This window comes from Hyperolius riggenbachi, chromosome 7 (assembly GCF_040937935.1).
Source record: "Hyperolius riggenbachi isolate aHypRig1 chromosome 7, aHypRig1.pri, whole genome shotgun sequence".
Taxonomy (NCBI): domain Eukaryota; kingdom Metazoa; phylum Chordata; class Amphibia; order Anura; family Hyperoliidae; genus Hyperolius; species Hyperolius riggenbachi.
In genome coordinates, this window is record NC_090652.1 from 166,395,442 (window position 1) to 166,416,630 (window position 21,189).

The 21,189-nt window shown below is 42.8% G+C and overlaps 1 protein-coding gene across 2 annotated transcripts in view; it reads right to left on the reverse strand.

The window, feature by feature from the left end:
* Positions 1-21,189, reverse strand: part of SLC39A10 (solute carrier family 39 member 10) — a 173,859-nt gene that overhangs the window by 134,488 nt on the left and 18,182 nt on the right. Inside the window, exon 1 of one of the 2 annotated variants that reach the window (XM_068244851.1) lies at positions 3,120-3,194. The exons of the other annotated variant lie outside the window; for it this stretch is intronic. The gene's annotated coding sequence lies outside the window, so the exon portion shown is untranslated. Of the gene's footprint in view, positions 1-3,119; positions 3,195-21,189 lie in introns of those variants that run through there. 2 annotated transcript variants of the gene reach the window in all.

Below are 21,189 nucleotides of genomic sequence, written 5' to 3' on the forward strand. Positions count from 1 at the left end.
TGGTAAATCTGCAGCCAATCCTGACTACATTTTGTAGGTAAATCTGCAGCCAATCCTGATTGCATTTTGTGGGTAAATCTGCAGCCAATCCTGATTGCATTTTGTGAGTAAATCTGCTCCCAATCCTGATTGCATTTTGTGAGTAAATCTGCTCCCAATCTGATTGCATTTTGTGGGTCTATCTGCAGCCAATCCTGATTGCATTTTGTGGGTAAATCTGCAGTCAATCCTGATTGCATTTTGTTGGGTAAATCTGCTCCCAATCTGATTGCATTTTGTGGGTCTATCTGCAGCCAATCCTGATTGCATTTTGTGGGTAAATCTGCAGCCAATCCTGATTGCATTTTGTGGGTCTATCTGCAGCCAATCCTGATTGCATTTTGTGGGTAAATCTGCAGTCAATCCTGATTGCATTTTGTGGGTAAATCTGCAGCCAATCCTGATTGCATTTTGTGGGTAAATCTGCTCCCAATCTGATTGCGTTTTGTGGAGAAATCTGCTCCCAATCTGATTGCATTTTGTGGTGAAAACTGCTGCTAGATTTCTTTTTTCCGGGGGGGGGGGGGGTGTAGGGGGGGCGGGAGATTTGTTGGTGGGGTCTCCTGGCCCTCCACCATGTGGCCTGGAAAAAAACGGCCCTCCATGCCCGCGAAGTTGGACGGCACTGGTTTAAAAGAAATCAGTATGGCAGCCTCCATATCGTTCACATTAATAACCACCGTAATTATATTAAACTGTACAGGGCACACCAAGCAGATCCTAAAATTAAATTTGAATCTCCCAAAAGGTAAACTTTTTTTTAATGCAATCATGTGAGTGACCTGTGATAGTGTAGGAAGTTTTTGCAGGGGAAGGAACAGACAATGAAACAGCACTTCTAAGGCATGAGAGCAGATGGATTGACAGGATGACAACCCTTACTTCTTATGGACTAAGTTATGAATTTACTGTATTTTTTGGAATATAAGACACACTTTTCTCCCTGAAAAGTGGGGAGAAAAAGTCCCTGCTTATGTTCCAAAGACAGGGAGACCCTCCTGGATGTCAGGGACTCCCTACCTTGTGTCCCTGTGTCCTCCTCCGCTCAGCTGTTGCTTAGTCTAACTGTCATAATACAGTAGAATCCCTTTATAGTAAACTCCAAGGGACCAGGAAAAGTAGTTTAGTATATCAGAATTGGTCATGCATTGTATATTTATACAGACACATTTGCTAGGACCTGCAGAGTGAGTTTACTATAGCCCGAGGTTTACTAGAATGAGATTCTATTGTAATGTGTAAATGAGTAGGAAGACGTCAACTTTGTAAAGGTCCTTTCCAGGTAGTGCATTTGTAAAGAATAATACAAAGTCCTAAGAATCCCTCATGAGAAGATGGAATTGTCCAAAACAGTCAGAATTGTTAGGTTTTTTTTCTACTTATTGCAGGTTACTACTTACTGTAAGTGACAGCAACACAGGGAAAAAGTAATAAATAGTGCAATTTACTCAGGGAGAAATGCATGTCATATTTGTTTACTTGTATTTTACATTTTTTTGTGATAGTGGTCCTTCGACCTCTCAAGTGCACCTTGACATACTGTATATTCAATTATTAATCCTTCTCACCAGGTGTATGTGTAAGTATGTTAAAGTACTCCAAACATTCCATTCTACTAAAAAAAAAAAAAAGTGTAAAGAACGTCTTAAGATCTTTTCTATGAACGCTGTTATAACCCCCCCTCCCCCTTGCCTTCCAGGGAACTCGTTCCATAGATTCAGAGCCTGTGCTCTATTGCTGAACTGAAACTCTTATAACCAACACATTCTAATAACGAGGAGGGATATGACAGAATTTCTGCATTGAAAAGCACTTTTCTGAAGTGAGCAAGTAACCCATAACACACAATTGCTGTAACTAATACATAAGACTAACTCATAACTAAACAAGGTTTCACGCTACCCTGAGCTTATAACGTCAAATACCTAGTCACCTACATTTTTAAATGTCCCTGATACTAATAATAGGTCAGAATACAAATGTATCCCTAAGGTTATTTTTCTATGTAAAGCATATAGTGTTTGCATTTTCATGGTTTCACATGCGCATCTTACATTGCAGTATGCATGTATGTCAGTATTACATGCTAGTAACCACAGTGAAAGCACAGCGTATTTCAATAAAAATCACAAGTGTCATTGAAAAATAAAAGCAACAACAAAAAAAAGAAAAAAACAAAAACAAAACAATTGAAGTTTTTTTTTTTTAATGCAAACATTAACCAACACTTGATGAAAATCCGCCTACTAACATAGGCTAAGAGATTTAATACATCCCTGAATGCACATATATGAAAAAACAAAACAAAACAAAAACCTTTGGTACAAGTGGGCCCTTAATGAATTACACCATAATATTTACAACATAACCTAGCACCAAAACCACCAACAAAAACAGATAAATCTCACTTTGTTTAAAAATGCTATAAACAGATTGGCGATGCATACACTTCTTTGCAGTTTAATTAGGCAAATATTACCTTCCTAGTTCAATTTGCAGCCAGCTAAGTATTCCTAATACTTACAGGAACATGTATTTTCTGTACTTAGCACCCTAAGCAACAGTCTCCCTTTTCTCTTTTAGTTGCCATGTGAGTGGCCAGAAACTCTCACACCTTGATGCAAGAGTAATTATCCGGACAGCAAGAGGCTCCACTGCTCTTCTTCAGCACCTTGACAATTCCAATAACTGGCAACATACTCCGACACTCCACTCTTACCAATTTTTGATAAGAGCATTATGGAATGCAGGTGCTTCATTTGCATATAAAACAAAAATTATCAAGCTAAAAAAAGTGTGCCACTAATACTTGCAGTATATAGAACCCATGTAAAAAAATAAAATAAAAATAAAAAAAAAAATAAAACGTGGATAGTCCCCCCCCCCCCCCCCCCAAAAAAAAAATATAGAATACATAATAATAATAATTATATATAAGACAGTTAGCTACTGTAATCAGCTGTCAATTACCAAAACATAAAGATGCATGCATGGGTTATGCAAAATGAATCAGTTAATTAATCAATTAACACACAAAATGTTAATAAACAAAAGCATTAGTGACACAGACTACCACTTACTATAGCAGTGAACACAAAGTTAGAGCAAAGGTTTGTTCACTCCAGGAGCTCATAATACTCTGAAACATCAACCCTACTTTTGCGTGTAACACTCCCTTGTCCACTATATAATACTCAAAGAGTAGAGGGGTGGGAATGAGGCAAGACAGTCAAAATAGGTTTCACAATGAGACTTAACTTCGCCCACAAAAGTTTAAGCCCATCCTACAAACACTTGGTTAATTATTAGGAAACAAACAAATGGAAACAAATGACTGGCTTCATGTGATGCAGAGGAGAAAATATATTTGCAGAGAGGGGAAACTTTAGAAATAATGGCAACATTGTTTAGATAGCAAAATATGGTTTCAGGGTTTATATATTATTTTTACCCTGGTTTTTGCCCTCTAAACATTATAGTGTGAAAAATATGGTAATTTACAGCCAAACTATATGATGCAACCGGATCTCTACTGACAGAGTGAACACTTGGATTACTTTAAAGTGGACCTTACCTCGAACCTCATATCTGCTCTAAAAGATACACAACAGCATCATGATCTTCAAACAAAAAACATTTCTTTGTTACAGCTGATACAAATTCTAAAATAAATCTGCACCGTTTCTACTTCCTGATTTATGGAAACAGACATATTGTTTACAGCCTTTGCTTTCAAACAGGCTTATCTGCCATAGGCAGTCATGTGACACAGGGAGGATCAAATTACAGTCCTCTTATGACTGAGGCCCAAATCAGGAAAAGCAACATCATCCCTAGGACTCAGCTCCCGAAATATTACAAAACCAGTAAGAGGGCCGTATCCAACTGGTTGTCACCTACAACTCACACCTGGAAATCTTAAGGACTACAAAGGAACTTAATTACATTTTACACACAGATTACAGACTGAGAAAGATATTCCTGTGACATCCCCTCTTGGCATATCGACAGCCACCCAATCTAAAACAGATAATTGTTAGGAGTTGTTCGAATAGGCTACAACAGTATGGAACATCACCCTGCCAACAAAAAAGTTGTGAGACCTGCAGACACATCTACTCCACTGACAGATCAATATCAGGTACACAACAGGAATACAGAGTAAAAGGCACCTTTCTCTGTGATTTTACTAATTGGGTATATCTGATCATGTGTGCAAAAGGTCCCAAAGGAACATATTTGGGAAAAACTGGACAAACTCTCGTAAACGTATGAACAGACACAGGTACACAATTAACAATTCCGAATTGGATATTGCAGTCCCTATACACTTTTGTTCCTTTCTTACATTGGTATGAGGTTGATGATGCGTTTTATGGGAGAAAAGCACTTTTTCAAATGTTTTTGAATTATTGTATATATTTAATGTCTTAAGTATTTTTTAGCCTAGACAAACTGCATCCATTCTGCTTGTAGCCAACTCTTGAACTCGGAATTTACGATGCCTCTGTGCCACAGAGTCTCACTTATGTGAAGATTGCATAAACAAAGGTTCTTATCTGTCTGACATAAATCAGCTAACATCCTCTCAAGAGCCTATTTGCATGTTTTGTTTCAATTACAGTCTGTATGAATGTTGGATTAGTTTAGCTCTGTAATATTAATAATCTGACACATCATTGCATTCCAGCGGTTCTGGAGGTGTGTTTAGCTATCAGAGACAACAAAGAGATTATTTGGATATGCAGCAGTGATGCACTGTGGGACACCTCAAAGCTCACTCCAACCTGAATAATCTCCAATATCTTCTGTTTTACATAGCATTTTAGTACGGAGGCTTTTTGATCTCTTTCAGCCCATTACACACGCCTAGGAGTTCTGGATCACCATGAGCTTGCTGGGCAATCTGTAACTCTTAATTCAATCAAGGCATCTTAAAGTGGACCCAAATTAAAAATACAAGATTTCAGAAATAAAATCTATTTTCTAATTTATAATAATAAATACCAGCCTTTTTTTCAGCTGCATGATGACAAATATAAAATATTTTACATATATTGGAGAAACCCCTCCCTTCCTTTCATATTGCCGGGACAGAATCCCGCAAAGTGGTGTAGGTGGTGTTCAGCAATGGAGGAATTGCTAATGGCTGCCACCTGTTTAACCCTAGTTATTGAAAGAGAAGGGTGAAAAGCATGCACTGAAATGCTCATAGGCTTGAAGGAGTGTTTATTTATCTTTGTATGTGCAAGAGTGGTGCAACTAAATATTTTGAATTAAAAAAAATTTGGTTTGGGTCCACTTTAATGACATTTAAGTTTCCCCAAAAATCTATGTATCCCCTCTTGAGGTTGCATGTCTAAAGCTGTGTGCTGTAACATTTTGTCAGCATACAGGATTCCCGTCTGATGAAGGCAGAATAGCGAAAGCTTACTCATTTTTTTTTTAACTTAGCCAATAAATGGTATCATCCTGATTCAAAACTTCTTGCTTTTACTGATGGCTAACACGGGACAATACTCTACTGCTACTAAGAACACTTGAGTGAGCGCTCCTCAAGCATTCATACACTATCTCTTCAAGGCTTTTGCAGTCTGATACCACCAGGCTCTAGTCTATGCAAATCTCATCTACTGCCTTATTTGGAGCGTATTAGAATGTGAACCCACCACCGAAGCACACCACTGAGGCCTTTGGAACTACTGTATCTAGTCCAGCAATTGTTTATACACAATTCTTTACTTCCAGGACATTATTCATCGGTGTGTTACTTCAATATACTGTTAACTCAGTTGTTACTTGCGTGAACAGTCCAATGACCTTTGAAATGGAATTAACTTTCTCCCCTGTAAAGTTACAATCTCTTGAATTGCTTATGCTTAACTTTTCAGAACTCATGGTTCCTGTTACAGGTTTCACTTCAACAGAAGCTTTGTGACTCTCATGCTGTGCTACCAGTGCTGCGTCCACTCTAGCTCTGTATTCAGAAAACAGCACAGTGCTTTCTTTCAGTTGGCTTCAAGTGTTTTTAATCCCCCCTTATTTGCTAATAAAGAAGTGTTTAACCACATAAGGACCACAGTCTTTTAACCCCTTAAGGACCAGAGTCTTTTTTTTCCATTCAGACCACTGCAGCTTTAAGGGTTTATTGCTCGGTCATACAACCTACTATCTAAATGAATTTTACCTCCTTTTCTTGTCACTAATACAGCTTTCTTTTGGTGCTATTTGATTGCTGCTGCGATTTTAGTTTTTATTATATTCATCAAAAAAGACATTTTTTAGATTTTTTTAACATTCTGTGATAAAAATTTGTCAAATAAAGTAAAATTTCTGTATACATTTTTGTCCAAATTTATTGTGCTACATGTCTTTGATAAAAAAAAAATAAATCAGTGTATATTTATTGGTTTGGTAAAAGTTATAGCGTTTACAAACTATGGTGCCAAAAGTGAATTTTCCCATTTTTGAAGCATCTCTGACTTTTCTGAGCACCTGTCGTGTTTCATGAGGTGCTAAAATTCCAGGATAGTATAAATACCCCCCAAATGACCCAATTTTGGAAAGAAGACATCCCAAAGTATTCACTAAGAGGCATGGTGAGTTCATAGAAGATTTTATTTTTTGTCACAAGTTAGCGGAAAATGACACTTTGAAAAAACAACAAAAAACAAACAAAAAAAAAGGTTTCCATTTCTGCTAACTTGCCCCTCTCTAAATACTTTGGGGTGTCTACTTTCCACAATGGGGTCATTTGTGGGGTGTGTTTACTGTCCTGGCATTTTGGGGGGTGCTAAATTGTAAACATCCCTGTAAAGCCTAAAGGTGCTCATAGGACTTTGGGCCCCTTAGTGCACCTAGGCTGCAAAAAGGAGTCACACATGTGGTATCTCCGTACTTGGGAGAAATAGTATAATGTGTTTTGGGGTGTATGTTTACACATACCCATGCTGGGTGGGAGAATATTTTTGATGTTTTTTTCACACACAATTGTCAATTTGCAGAGAGATTTCTCCCACCCAGCATGGGTATGTGTAAAAATACACCCCAAAACACATTATACTATTTCTCCCAAGTACGGAGATACCACATGTGACACTTTTTTGCAGCCTAGGTGCGCTAAGGGACCCAACGCCCTATGAGTACCTTTAGGATTTCATAGGTCATTTTGAGGCATTTGGTTTCTAGACTACTCCTCACGCTTTAGGGCCCCTAAAATGCCAGGGCAGTATAGGAACCCCACAAATGACCCCATTTTAGAAAGACACCCCAAGGCATTCCGTTAGGAGTATGGTGAGTTCATAGAAGATTTTATTTTTTGTCACAAGTTAGCGTAAATTGATTTTTATTGTTTTTTTTTCACAAAGTGTTATTTTCCACTAACTTGTGACAAAAAACAAAATCTTCTATGAACTCATCATACGCCTAACGGAATACCTTGGGGTGTCTTCTTTCTAAAATGGGGTCACTTGGTGGGGTTCCTATACGGCCCTGGCATTTTAGGGGCCCAAAACCGTGAGGAGTAGTCTGAAAACCAAATGCCTCAAAATGACTGTTCAGGGGTATAAGCATCTGCAAATTTTGATGACAGGTGGTCTATGAGAGGCCGAATTTTGTGGAACCGGTCATAAGCAGGGTGGCCTCTTAGATGAGCACTGTATTGGCACTGAAGTGCAGGAATTGCAGGATGTTCTCAAATTGTGACCTGGACATGGCAGCAGAGAACATGGGCATGTGATGTATTGGGTGCGTAGACCAATAAGACCGCAATACATTCTTTTTGACTAGACCCATGTTAAGGAGAAGGCCCCCAAAAATGTTACGTTCGGAAACTTGGAGTGGTTTCCACCGAAAAGGCTGGGCATGGTAGCTTCTTGGATTGGCGGTTGCGTATTGTGTGGCATAACAGTTAGTCTCAGCCACAATTAAGTCATAGAGACCAGCAGTGATCAGGGAAAAAAAATTCTGTCACTGCGGTGGGGCGGGTGAGGGTTTGGCCAGGTGATCAGAAGCCCGCAGGGGGCAGATTAGGGTCTGATCTGATGGATAGGCAGGCTAGAGGGTGACAGGAGGTGATTGATGGGTGTCTCAGGGGGTGATTAGAGGGGAGAATAGATGCAATCAATGCACTGGGGAGGTGATCGGAAGGGGTTCTGAGGGGGATCTGAGGGTTTGGCCGAGTGATCAGGAGCCCACACCGGGCAAATTAGGGCCTGATCTGATGGGTAGGTGTGCTAGGGGATGACAGGTGGTGACAGGAGGTGATTGCTGGTTGTCTCAAGGTGTGATTAGAGCGGGGGAATAGATGCAAGCAATGCACTGGGGAGGTGATCAGGTGTCTGAGGGCGATTTGAGGGTGTGGGCGGGTGATTGGGTGCCCGTAAAGGTGCAGATGAGGGTCTGATCTGATAGGTAGCAGTGACAGGGGGTGATTGATGGGTGATCAGTGGGTGATTAGAGGGGAGAACAGATGTAAATAATGCGCTGGAGAGGTGTTTAGGCGTGGTCTGAGGGTGATCTCAGGGTGTGGGCGGGTATTTGGGTGCCCGCAGGGGGCAGTTTAGGGTCTGATCTGATGGGTAGCAGTGACAGGTGATGACAGGGGGTGACGGGGTGATTGATAGGTGATCAGGGTGTGATTAAAGGAGAGAATAGATGCAAGCAATGCACTGGCGAGGTGATCAGGGCTGGGGTCTGAGGGCATTCTGAGGGTGTGGGCGGGTGATTGGGTGCCGGCAAGGGGCAGATGAGGGTCTGATCTGATGGGTAGCAGTGACAGGTGGTGACAGGGGGTGACGGTGTGATTGATAGATGATCAGTAGGTGATTACAGGGGAGAATATATGCAAGCAATGCACTTGGGAGGTGATCTGATGGGCGGGTCTGCGGGCTATCTGAGGTTGTGGCGGGTAATTGGGTGCCCGCAAGGGGCAGGTTAGGGTCTGATCTGATGGGTGGCAGTGACAGGTGGTGACAGGGGGTGATTGATAGGCGATCAGTGGGTGATTACAGGGGAGAATAGATGTATACAGTACACTGGGGGGGGGGGGGGTCTGGGGAGGATCTGAGGGTGTCGCGGCAGATCGGGGGCTGCTAATTGGCCGGTGGGTTGACGTCGCTGGTGGGCGGAGCCTATTGCCGGCGGATGCGCACGCATCCAGCGCACGATCCCCGGCCAGCTAGTCCGCAATGAGCCGCTTTGCAGTCGTTGCAGCCTCCCCACATACATACACACATATACATATGTACATACATACACACATATACATATGTACATACATACACACATATATACACACATATACATATATACATACATATACATATGTACATATATACATATGTACATATATATACACACATATACATATGTACATATATACACATGTACATATATACACACACACATACATACATACATAGAGATATAGATATATATATACATACACACACATATACATACACATATGCATATACATTTACAGTGGTGTGAAAAAACTATTTGCCCCCTTCCTGATTTCTTATTCTTTTGCATGTTGGTCACACATAAATGTTATGCAAATAGTTTTTCACACACACACACACACACACATATATATATATATACATACTAATACATATACATACATATACTAATATATATATATATATGCCATGATACACGGGGAAAGCAGCTCCTCTGATCTGGTTGGCCTCTGACATTATTTGTGGAAGTCTGTTCTAACTTCATTTTTACTTAATGTTCTTGGTCATAATATCTCACAATGGGCTTGATTCACTAACACTAATAGCATGCCTTATCCGAGGTAACCTGTCTTATCAGAGATAACACGCCTTATCAGAGATAGCACGCCTCATCATAGTTAACGCGCCTTATCAGAGTAGCATACTGAGCTCTACAAACTTATGCCTGCTAACTGGCAATCCATTCGTCCTGCCCTGAGCCCCTGCGGGTTTGCAGTGCTCGCTATGCTCTGATAAGGCGTGTTAACTTTGATAAAGCATGTTAACTCGGATAAGGCATGCTATTTGTCTTAGTGAAATAAGCCCAATGTATGCAATTTCTCATAGAAATACAGCACATATTTACTGCATAAAATGAGAAAGTAATTATGGATAATTGGGAATGTTGGCTATCTTTCTCCTAAACTTCCTTAGTGTCCTTGCCCTTGGCGCCATCCACCAGATATGAGGCTCAGCTCACTAGCCTTCACCAGTAATTAAAGGATAACTGAAGTGAGAAGAATATGGAGGATGACATATTTACTTCCTTTTAAACAATACTAGACACCAGGCAGCACAACTGATCTATTTGGCTGCAGTAGTTTCTGAATAACACCAGAAACAAGCATGCAGCTAATCTCCTCAGATCTGACAATGTCAAAAACACCTGTTCTGATGCATGCTTGTTGTATCGCACAAAAATGGTGCATCCCATCACAGAAGCTGCCCTATGGGGCTATTACATTTAATGAGGTGCAGCGGGTCCTGTCGTGACAACGCAAGAGAATCTATGCGTCAAATGCGCAGTAAACTCAGAAGTGAGGCATATACGTTCATTGCTTCACTGTATGGTTACACTGCAGCGGTAAGGTGTGGTGCGACCTTTATCTACTGATGCGGTGCAATTGTAGAAGAATTGCACCACAACAAACTGTTTGAAGTGTGGAAGGGGCTTAAAGTGAACCAGAGACGAAGCAACCTCATGTATTTTAACATATATATCAGTGGGAACATTAGAGAAAACACCTACTCCTGCTCTCTGTTTCATCCTTCACTGCTCAGCCTGCTTGTTATCAGCCCTGATAAAACCCCCGACTGAGCATTCAGTCTGGCTTTGCTCAGGACGCATTATAGCTGAGTCTGTCTTCTCTAATGTCTTTTCAAACCCAAGTCTGCCTTTTTCTGGCTCTGCTAGAATGACTCAGCTAGAATGATTCCTGAGCAAAGCCAGACTGAATGCTCAGTCTGGGATTTTATTAGGGCTGATAACAAGCAGGCTGAACAGTGAAGGATGAAGCAGAGAGCAGGGTAGGTGTTTTCTCTAATATCCCCACTGATATATATGGTAAAATACATGAATGTGCTTCGTCTCTGCTTCACTTTAAGACCGCAAAATTATATCCAGCGCTGCTGTTTAATAAGAGGCTTTTCAAACTCTTTGATCTTTTAGCCCTTTTTCCTTTCCTAGTTGTTCTGTGTCACCACGAGCATTCTGGGTATTCTGTAATGAGTGACAAACCTAAAAGGCAATGCTTGGTGTGATTTGCCATTTTAAAATGTGATAACTCAGCTTTAAGTGAACATATGTGGTTACCCACAATGCATCACTACTGAATATGCAAATTATTTACTAGTAGACCAAGCCCATTTAAAAACGGGCTCTAGGTCACTCTCACCGCCGCATGTCAGCGCGCGCACGCACCTGCCCGCCGCATGCACTCCCTGGCCCCCTCCTCCTCCTGTCCCAACGGCTACACATGCGCAGTAGCCAAAACACATGGGACACAGGGACAGGAGGATAATGCAGGGACAGTTAGGGTTTTATTACACAGGATGCCCCTGAAGCCAGGCTTGCATCCAGAACCGCTAGTGTATAGCACGCCTATAGCTTTATTAGGAGGGCTTTTCTGTCTCTAAGTCCCCTATACTTTCCTAGTTGTTTGGGTCACCCCGAGCTACTTGGTTACTCTGTTAAACCTTTAATAGACTTTGTAACAAAAAAAACGTCCCCTGGGGGTACTTACCTCGGGAGGGGGAAGCCTCAGGGTCCCAATGAGGCTTCCCCAATCCCTGTAGCTGCAGGGAATTTCAGCGCTGGCTCCCCCAAAGCGTCCTGCAATCTTGGCTCAACAAGCCCGACAAGGCTTGATATATTTACCTTCCCTGGCTCCAGCGGGGGCGCTCTTGCGGCTCTCAGCACGGAGATAGGCGGAAATAGCCCATCTCTGTCGGGTCCGCTCTACTACGCAGGCACAGGAGACTTGCGCCTGCGCAGTAGAGCGGACCGACAGCGATCGGCTATTTCCGCCGAACTCCGAGCCGAGAGAAGATACCGCGCCTGCGCTGGAAAGGTAAATATTTACATTTTCAAATTCCAGAAAGCTGCGCACTAATGTTACCATGAACAGATTCCTCTCATGTAAACATAAGTTCAATCCTAGTTTTCAATCAAGTGTGCTGTCTTGCTCCTGCAGTTGGTGATCACTGTCTCCGCTCTGGTATTACACCACCACCACATCCCAAGCAGTGGGCACTCACCAAATCGTATTGACTCTCTATTAGATGGCCCTCTATCATATGGCCACCCCCTGCCTTCTCGAGCACTCTCGTCCACTTGTTTCAACCTTTCTCATGGGATCATCACACCTCAAAAGACAATATTCGGAATAGCCATAGCGTAAAAACATAAAAACTATTTATTAATAAAAGAAAATTGCACTCACAAGCATGGAGGTATTCATAGAGCGCAGACCCAGGGAGTAAACCCAGATGCTGGGAACCAGGGGGCAGAGGCGGGAAGTGGGGGAAGTGGAGGGGGTGGGAGAGGAGGAAGAGGAGGCCCACCCCCAAGAGAAAACCCCAGACCAACCTATCTAATAAATGCACAGTGCCCAATGGGACCCCAACCTATGGGACCAAGGCCAATTCAAAATAGAGCAAACTGGAGACCATACGGGGGGATAACCAATAGGGGAAGGGGACGAGGTGGCCAACAATATGGGTCTAATCCCACTCAAAATCAAGGATACAAGGTACCCCTAAGTAACCGATATGACCCCCTCAATCATCAGAACCAATTTGAACCTTTTTTAGAGGGGGGGATGAGATATCATCAAACAGATTGGGTGGGAGAAAATACATATGGAGCAGGAAAAAGAGAAGTAGAAGGGGCACAAGGGGAGGGAGAAGGAAGTGCCAAGAAGAGAAGAAAATAGAAGGGAAGGGTATCTTCAACCTGAGTGGTGTTGCCCTGTCCAATAAGGAATTAAAACTATTGGACGAAGGATTGAAATTCGCCCCCAAACAGGGACACAACAAATTTGGTACCTATATAGACCTGGAGAAGTTCACTAGGAAACTGAACCTTAAAAAGTATTTTATGAAAAGGGAGGGGCCGAATAATAGAGTAAATCCCCTAAGAGACAAAAGTGGGAATGTGCAATACAAACATACGAATCTTAAAAATAATTCCACTTTCCATCCCCAAGAAACAGGCTTTCATGCAATTGGAGCCTTTAAGAAACTGGTAGGAAACGAAATTCGGGAATTGCCAGATATGAAATTTCCTGGTGTGAAAAACATGGCCAGGGACCTGATTGAAAATAAGGGTCTGGTGGTTCGACCAGCAGACAAGGGAGGAGGGGTGGTGGTGCTAAACAAAGCCCAATACGGTGAAGAATTAGACCTATTGGTAAACGATGAGGACACATATGAAAAGTTGAGAGGTGACCCCACTCAGGAGTATCTAAGTCAATTAAGAACGTTATTGAAAAAAGGACTGGATAGGGGAGTACTGGGAGATGCGGAATTTAGATATCTAATCCCAAGTGCACCAAAAATCCCGGTCATTTACCAGGTCCCTAAAATTCATAAAAGTCTGACCCAACCCCCAGGAAGACCAATATTGAGCAGTATAGGCTCGGTGACCCACAGATTGGGACAGTACTTGGACTCCTTCCTTCAGCCCATGGTGGGTAGGTTGCCCCATGTCCTAAAAGATACCAAACATACCATCCAACAGGTAGAGGGAATCGATGTGGAGAATGGAACGCTGCTGGTTACAGCGGACGTTTCATCACTCTACACCAGCATTCCGCAGAAAAAGGGCATAGAGGCAGTAAGGTACTATATGAAAAGGGGTGGAGATATAAAAAATGAACAAGTGGAATTTTTGATGGAAGTTCTGGAGTTCGCTCTACAGAAGAATTATTTTTGGCACGAGGGGAAGTTTTATAGACAACACAGGGGATGTGCAATGGGGGCGGGGTTTGCACCTAGCCTCGCAAATTTGTACATGGGGAAGTGGGAGGAAGAAGTATTGGCACAAGAATTTTCAAAGGGGGTTATGATCTGGAAAAGGTATATTGATGACTTGCTCATTTTTTGGAGGGGTACAGGGGCACAATTACAGGAATTTTTCACAAAACTGAATGAAAATGATTTAAATATCAGATTAATGTATGAAAGTAGTTTAGAAAATATACATTTTTTGGATTTGGATTTAATGGTGAAGGAGGGGGAGATTAGAATTAAGACGTTCTTTAAGGGCACAGATAGAAACGGATATATATCCACGCGGAGTGGGCATCACCCACGGTGGATAAAGGGTGTCCCTAGAGGACAACTCATGAGAATGAGAAGGAACTGCACGGATATGGTTGATTTTGATACACAATCACTTATTTTGAAGGAGAGGTTTTTGGAAAAAGGATATGAAGAACATTTTTTAGATGAAGAAATTAGAAGGGTGAGGGAGCATGATAGAATAGAACTTATTAATAGAGAGAGGAATGGGAACATAGGGGGAAATGAACACAATTATGCGTTTATCACAGAATTTAATGTACAGTATAAACAGGTGGAGCGAATAGTCCAGAAACATTGGGAAATATTATTATCAGACATAGAGTTGAGCAAGATTTTACCTTCTAGGCCTAATTTTATATTTAGGAAGGCCCCAAACCTGAAAAACCATTTGGCTCCAAGTTGCGTGGAACCCAAAAAAGGACCGCCTAGATTTGAAGGGTGGCAGAAACCGGGGGTTTTCCCATGCAGGGACTGCAAGGGATGCAGGGAGGCCAAAGCAAAAAGAATAAATGGGGTGACGGGCCATTCAAACAGCAAACAGGTGAAACTAAGAGATTTCATAACATGTAATGATAGATATGTGATATATCTGGCTTGGTGCCCGTGTGGGCTACAATACGTCGGAAGAAGAACCACCAGACCCTTGAAAGAGAGAATAGGGGAGCACATCAGAAATATTAGAAAAGGTTTTATGAACCATACTCTGTCTGCACATTTCAAAAATGTACACAATGGGAATCCAGCTCTGTTGTCTTTTTGTGGAGTAGAAAAGGTTGGTAGGCCATGGAGGGGGGGTAACATGGTAAGGGAAATATCACAGAGGGAGACAAAGTGGATCTATTTGCTTAACACATTAAAGCCTGGGGGGCTGAATGCGGATATAGATCTGGTGTGCTTTTTGAGTAATGATTAATATTAAAAACTGTAAGTGGAGAGCAGTAGCACCCACACCTAGAAGCCCTAAGTTGTCACAGAGTTTTTGGGGATATAAAGGAGTGGGGGGTTGTGTTTGATATTATACAATGGGGTTATATATATTATTATTGTTAGGGATATGTGTTAAAATCACAAGTTACACTATTAATTTGAATGGTTAAGGGCTGAAAGGCGGGGTGAAACTGCACGCCACAGTAAAAATAAGGAATTTTCTATGAAAGAGGCAAATTAAAATTATATCTGTATGATGAGTTGGCTGTCAGAGAAAGAGTACGTAAAGGTTTATTATGATCAATGATTAATGTGAGGGTGATGCCCCAGAGGTGGCCAGTGGGAAGGCTTCATCTCTATCACCGTGGTTGTTACCATGGTGGTGGATACAAAGGACGCGCGCGCAGCACGGACAGCTGACGCAGTTCCATGATGGAGGAGGTAAGCGTCAGTTTGGACGCATACGCATGCCCGCGGTGAAGCTACGGTCATCCAGCCAATTGGAGGGGAAGGGGAGGCGGGGAAGACAGGCGTCATTTGACGCGTGGCGGGCGCGCCTCCGTATACGGAAGGGGGAGGGAAGAGTAAGCGGAAGGGGAGAAGGTAAAGGGTATATTAGAAGGAAATCATAAATGGCCGCATATGCTTCTGATGAGTCGCATATAGCGACGAAACTAGTAAAGCTAGTGGCCAAGGAGGGACCTGGAGGCAGAGGGGACGCAGGAAGGAGCGGACCACACCAGCGCAACTAAGCCCACCCAGCGGCCACCAATTGGGGTAGAGCCCACAAAAACTCTGCGCTCTATGAATACCTCCATGCTTGTGAGTGCAATTTTCTTTTATTAATAAATAGTTTTTATGGTTTTACGCTATGGCTATTCCGAATATTGTCTTTTGAGGTGTGATGATCCCATGTTTACATGAGAGGAATCTGTTCATGGGAACATTAGTGCACAGCTTTCTGGAATTTGAAAGTGGACTTTGTATTTGTAATGCTAGCTGGCGCACCACCGTATTGAATACACCTGAGTTTTGATATCAGCACGGTTTTTGCAAGATTTTACTGGTAAATATTTACATCTCCGCTATTCGGAGGGGCACAGCGAGCCCGCCGTGGGACACAGGAGGACAGGGGAAGCCTTGATAGGATCTGGAGGCTTCCCCCACCTGAGGTGAGTACCCCCAGGGGAACTTTTTAAAGTTACAGGTTTTCTTTAAAGGACAACTGAAGTGAGAATACAGAGGCTGCCATATTCATTTCCTTTTAAACAATACCAGTTGTCTGGCAGCCCTGCAGGCTTATTTGGCTGCATTAGTGCCTGAATAACACCAGAAACAAGCATGCAGCTAATCTTGTCAGATCTGACAATAATGTTAGAAACACCTGATCTGCTGCATGCTTGTTCAGGGTCTATGGCTAAAAGTATTAGAGACAGAAAAATCAGCAGCATAGCCAGGCAACTGGTATTGCTTAAAGGGAACACAAGGTTAGAGGAATATGGAGGCTGTTTCCTTCTAAATAATGCCCATTGTCTGACTGTCCTACTGATCCTCTATCTCTATTACTTTAAGCCATACACCCTGAACAAGCATGCAGATCAGATGTCTATGAGAAATCTAACAAGATTTTCTGCATGCTTGTTTTAGGTGTGTGGTTATAGACCCCTCTGACCAGAAAGGTAAGCAGGATAGCCAGGCCACTAGCATTATTTAAAAGGAAATAAATATGGCAGCCTCCATATCCCTCTCGCTTCAGTTGTCCTTCAATTAATTTTGTAGAGGTTTTACTGCTATCTATATCTTGGGTCAGAGATGCACACCTAAAGGTGCAGGACTTGTGTCTATCTCTATTATTTAGGGAAGAGCTAATTATGATGACAATGTCACCAACTGCTTGAACTCACTGTACTCATGTGCGTGTCAAATGTTATTACATAATCATAAGCTCAGTAAGTAATGTCTTTTTAAAATGAGCAGCAGGCAAAAAAGCAGCTCTCATAAGACACAAAGAGCTGATTCTGTGGCTCTGTATAGCAAGGAAAGATGACACAGCCCTAGTAAACATTTATACTTACAAACAGCACAGATGAGCTAATGAAAATAGCCACTGAAAATAATTTTGACAGTAAAATGTTACTTGCGGTAGACAGAGATGTGAAGTAAATTTAGCAAGACAGGTCCTGGAACTTTGTTTATGTCCCTAGTTCGGTGCGAAAAGTGTGTAGAACTTTATACTTGTCCTTGACTCAGTATGAGAAGTGTGCAGAGCTCGTTTTACCCTGGGATCAGTGGGAGAAGTGTGCAGAGCACTCTACTGTCCCTGAATCAGTGGGAGAAGTGTGCAGTGCTCTCTACGTGTCCCTGAATTAATAAGAGAAGTGTGCAGAGCTCTCTGTGTCCCTGAATCAGAGGGAGAAGCGTGCAGAGCTCTCTATATGTATGTGAATCAGTGGGAGAAGTGTGCAGAGCTCTCTATGTGTCCCTGAATAAGAGGGAGAAGTGTGCAGAGCTCTCTGTGTCCCTGAATAAGAAAAACAAGAGTTTGCTTAAACAAAAGAGAACCCGAGGTGGGGATCGTAGAAAGAAATCTATACATAGAGGCTGGGTCTGGCTATAGTGCCCAGCCTCTGTTGCTAGTTGAATCCCCGCTAAGGCCCCCCTGCGATCCACTCTCCCCCATAAATTACAGCCGCGCTCGCGACACGCAGCGTGTCGCAGTGGGCTGTATTTACCTCACTAGTGTCACTCACGGCGCTTCCACGCCTCCTGCAGAGCGTTGGTCCCCGCCCGTGTCCCTTCCCTCGCCGCTGATTGGAGGGAAGGGACGCAGGCGGGGACCGGCGCTCTGCAGGAGGCGGGGGGAGCGGCGTGAGTGACATTAGGGAGGTAAACAATGCCCGAGAGCGCGGCCGTAATTTATGGGGGAGAGCGGAGCGCAGGGGGCACTTAGGGGGGATTCAGCTAGCAACAGAGGCTGGGCACTATAGCCAGACCCAGCCTCTGTATATAGATTTCTTTCTATGATCCCCACCTCGGGTTCTCTTTAAAACAGAACGAATTTGCGATAATTAAGGTTGGAGTGCTAAAACAGAAAGAATTTGCGATTCTTTCTGTCCCTGAATCAGTGGGAGAAGTGTGCAGAGCTCTCTATGTGTCCTTGAATCAGTATGAGAAGTGTGCAGAGCTCTCTCTGTGTCCCTGAATCAGGATGAGAAGTGTGCAGAGCTCTCTACGTATCCCTGAATCAGTGGGAGAAGTGTGCAGAGTTCTCTATGGGTCCCTGAATCAGAGGGGATGTGTGCTGAGCTCTCTATGGGTTCCTGAATCAGTGGGAGAAGTGTGCAGAGCTCTCTATGGGTCCCTGAATCAGTGGGAAAAGTGTGCAGAGCTCTCTACATGTCCCTAAATCAGTGGGAAAAGTGTGTAAAGCTCTCTGTGTCCCTGAATCAGTGGGAGAAGTGTGCAGAGCCCTCTATGGGTCCCTGAATCAGTGGGAGAAGTGTGTAGAGCCATCTACTTGTCCCTAAAACAGTTGGAAAAAGTGTGCAGAGCACTTAGCTCTTGTCCATCTCCTCAGATCAATGTAAAATGCATGCAATGCTCTGTGCATGCCCTGACTCAGTGTTAAACAGGAAGCACACTTCTCTGTTTTCGTGATTATATTTTGCAAAGGAGAACCAAGGTTTACCGTATATACTCGGATACAAGTCGACCTCGTGTATAAGTCGACCCCAATATTTCACTCTCTTAAACTTAATTTTTTTAATGTCTCAAGTATAAGTCTATCCAGCAAAGTTAATGGCTGCACTTGGGGACCAGAATGGGTTAATAACTACACTGCATAAAGTATTGTAGCCATTAACCCCCTCCTGGCCCTCAAGTGCAGCCAGTAACTCCTCCAGGCCCCCAGCCATTAACCCTCTGATCTGTCCCAATGTCCCCATCAGTGTGGCGAGTATCCTTGTCCCTTTGATCCCACTTTCAGTGCATTCAGTATGTGTTCCCCTGCCCTTTTTCAGTGTGACCAATCTGTCACTCTGTTCCTTCATTGCTGCCAGTATTTATCACCAGGTTACTTTACGGTGTGGCAAGCATGCGCTCTCCTGCCACTGTGTCAGTATGTGTCCCCCTGCTCGCCCTATATTGTGGTACTCCTCTAAGTCCCGTATACACTTTTTTTTTAACAAACCCCTCTCCCCCTCCCCAGAGTTGCAGCGGCCAGCGTTCTCTGAGCTACATACTTTCCTGATAGAGTGACACGCAGTCACTTCAGTGGAAGCAGCCACTCACAGATTAATCGCCGGACGCAGCATCCTCTTACCTCTTGTACTCCTGCCGCTGCCGGTCTGTGAGCATTAGCAAAGCTCCGGCTGCCAGTGTCATGTGACCAGTGTCATGTGACTTCGGAAGGCGGAAGCCCGAGCGTTGCTAAATGCTCACAAACCAGCGTGAATGAGAGAGGCTGCTGCACCCGGTGATTTATCTGTGAGCGGCGGCTACGTCACCCGCGCTGCAGATATGGTAATTACACGGGGAGGATAGAGAGGGGCTGCAATCCCTTTAGGTTATTGTGGGTAGGTGGGATGGAGGCGGGATCAAAGTACACTGGTGGTGCCCGCATCACTGCAGCACGGGGGGGGGGGAGAATGGTGTCGCCCTGGCTATAATGCAAGAAATTTAGGACTACTCATGTACAAGTCCCCCCCACACTTTTGCACTATGAGTCAGTCCTAAATTTCTCGACTTATAGCCGAGTATATACGGTATCTACAGGCTAGTTCACGCTATTTCGCATGCAGGAAAGAAATGACAGCCATGCAGCACTGTGTGCATTTTCTCTATCAATTACATTCTGTGATAAAACGTGCATTTTTCCACAAACACAATATGTTGGAAACATGCATAAAACTGTGCTCAGAAAACTGACAGACGTGTACTCCCTGCCAGTGTGTAGAACTGTGCTTGTACATCGCTCAATAGAAGCATGCAGATCCCAAAAACATACACATTTTTGTCCAAAAACTGGTCTTAGACTACAACAGGAACATAATTATAACTGACTATGGTAAGGAATAGATTGTGATCCCCTGAAGGAAAGTTACTGAAATGACTATATACTCCATGGAAGATGTCAGTGTTATAGATACACAATAATAACTCTGTACTTGCTACTGGCTCAGTGTGAGATGTGTGCTGGCTCGGTGTGAGATGTGTGCAGAACTCTGTACTTGTCCTTAGCTCAGTGTGCAGAACTCAGTATTTTGTTCATATTTAAGAGAAATGATAAAATGTTCTATTTCTCAGATAACAGTCATCATAAATAACGTATACATACAGTAATAGCAGTGCCACTGCTTAGTCAACTAAAATGAAACAAACTAATCAAAAAATAAGTTATTTGTGCTGCTGCAATAAGGCAGTCACCGTATTTTTAAAGTAAGATATACATATCAGATTGTGACTGTATATCTGATGAGTGTGTGTGTATATATATATATATATATATATATATATATATATATATATATATATATATATATATATATATATATATATATATATATATATATATATATACATACACTCGTTTGTGATCACTCAGCCGCCTTGACCGATTTCAACGAAACTTAGTATACAGATCCCTTACTACCTAGAAAGATATGTTCTGGGGGTCTCACATCCCTCCCCGCACACCTGGGCGGAGCCACAAACAGCCAATCAGTTTTCAGAGTCCCCAAATTTGGCACAGTTGGTCCCTCGGTGACCGGAGTTCAAAATTCAAGGAAAGTAGGCAGAGCTTAAAACAGCCAATCAAATTTAAGCCCAACAAACAGTGATGAGGCGGCACACAAAAGGCTTTGCTAGTTACAGCATGTATTGGTGATGGAGCAAACACTACATGTTACGAACCTTC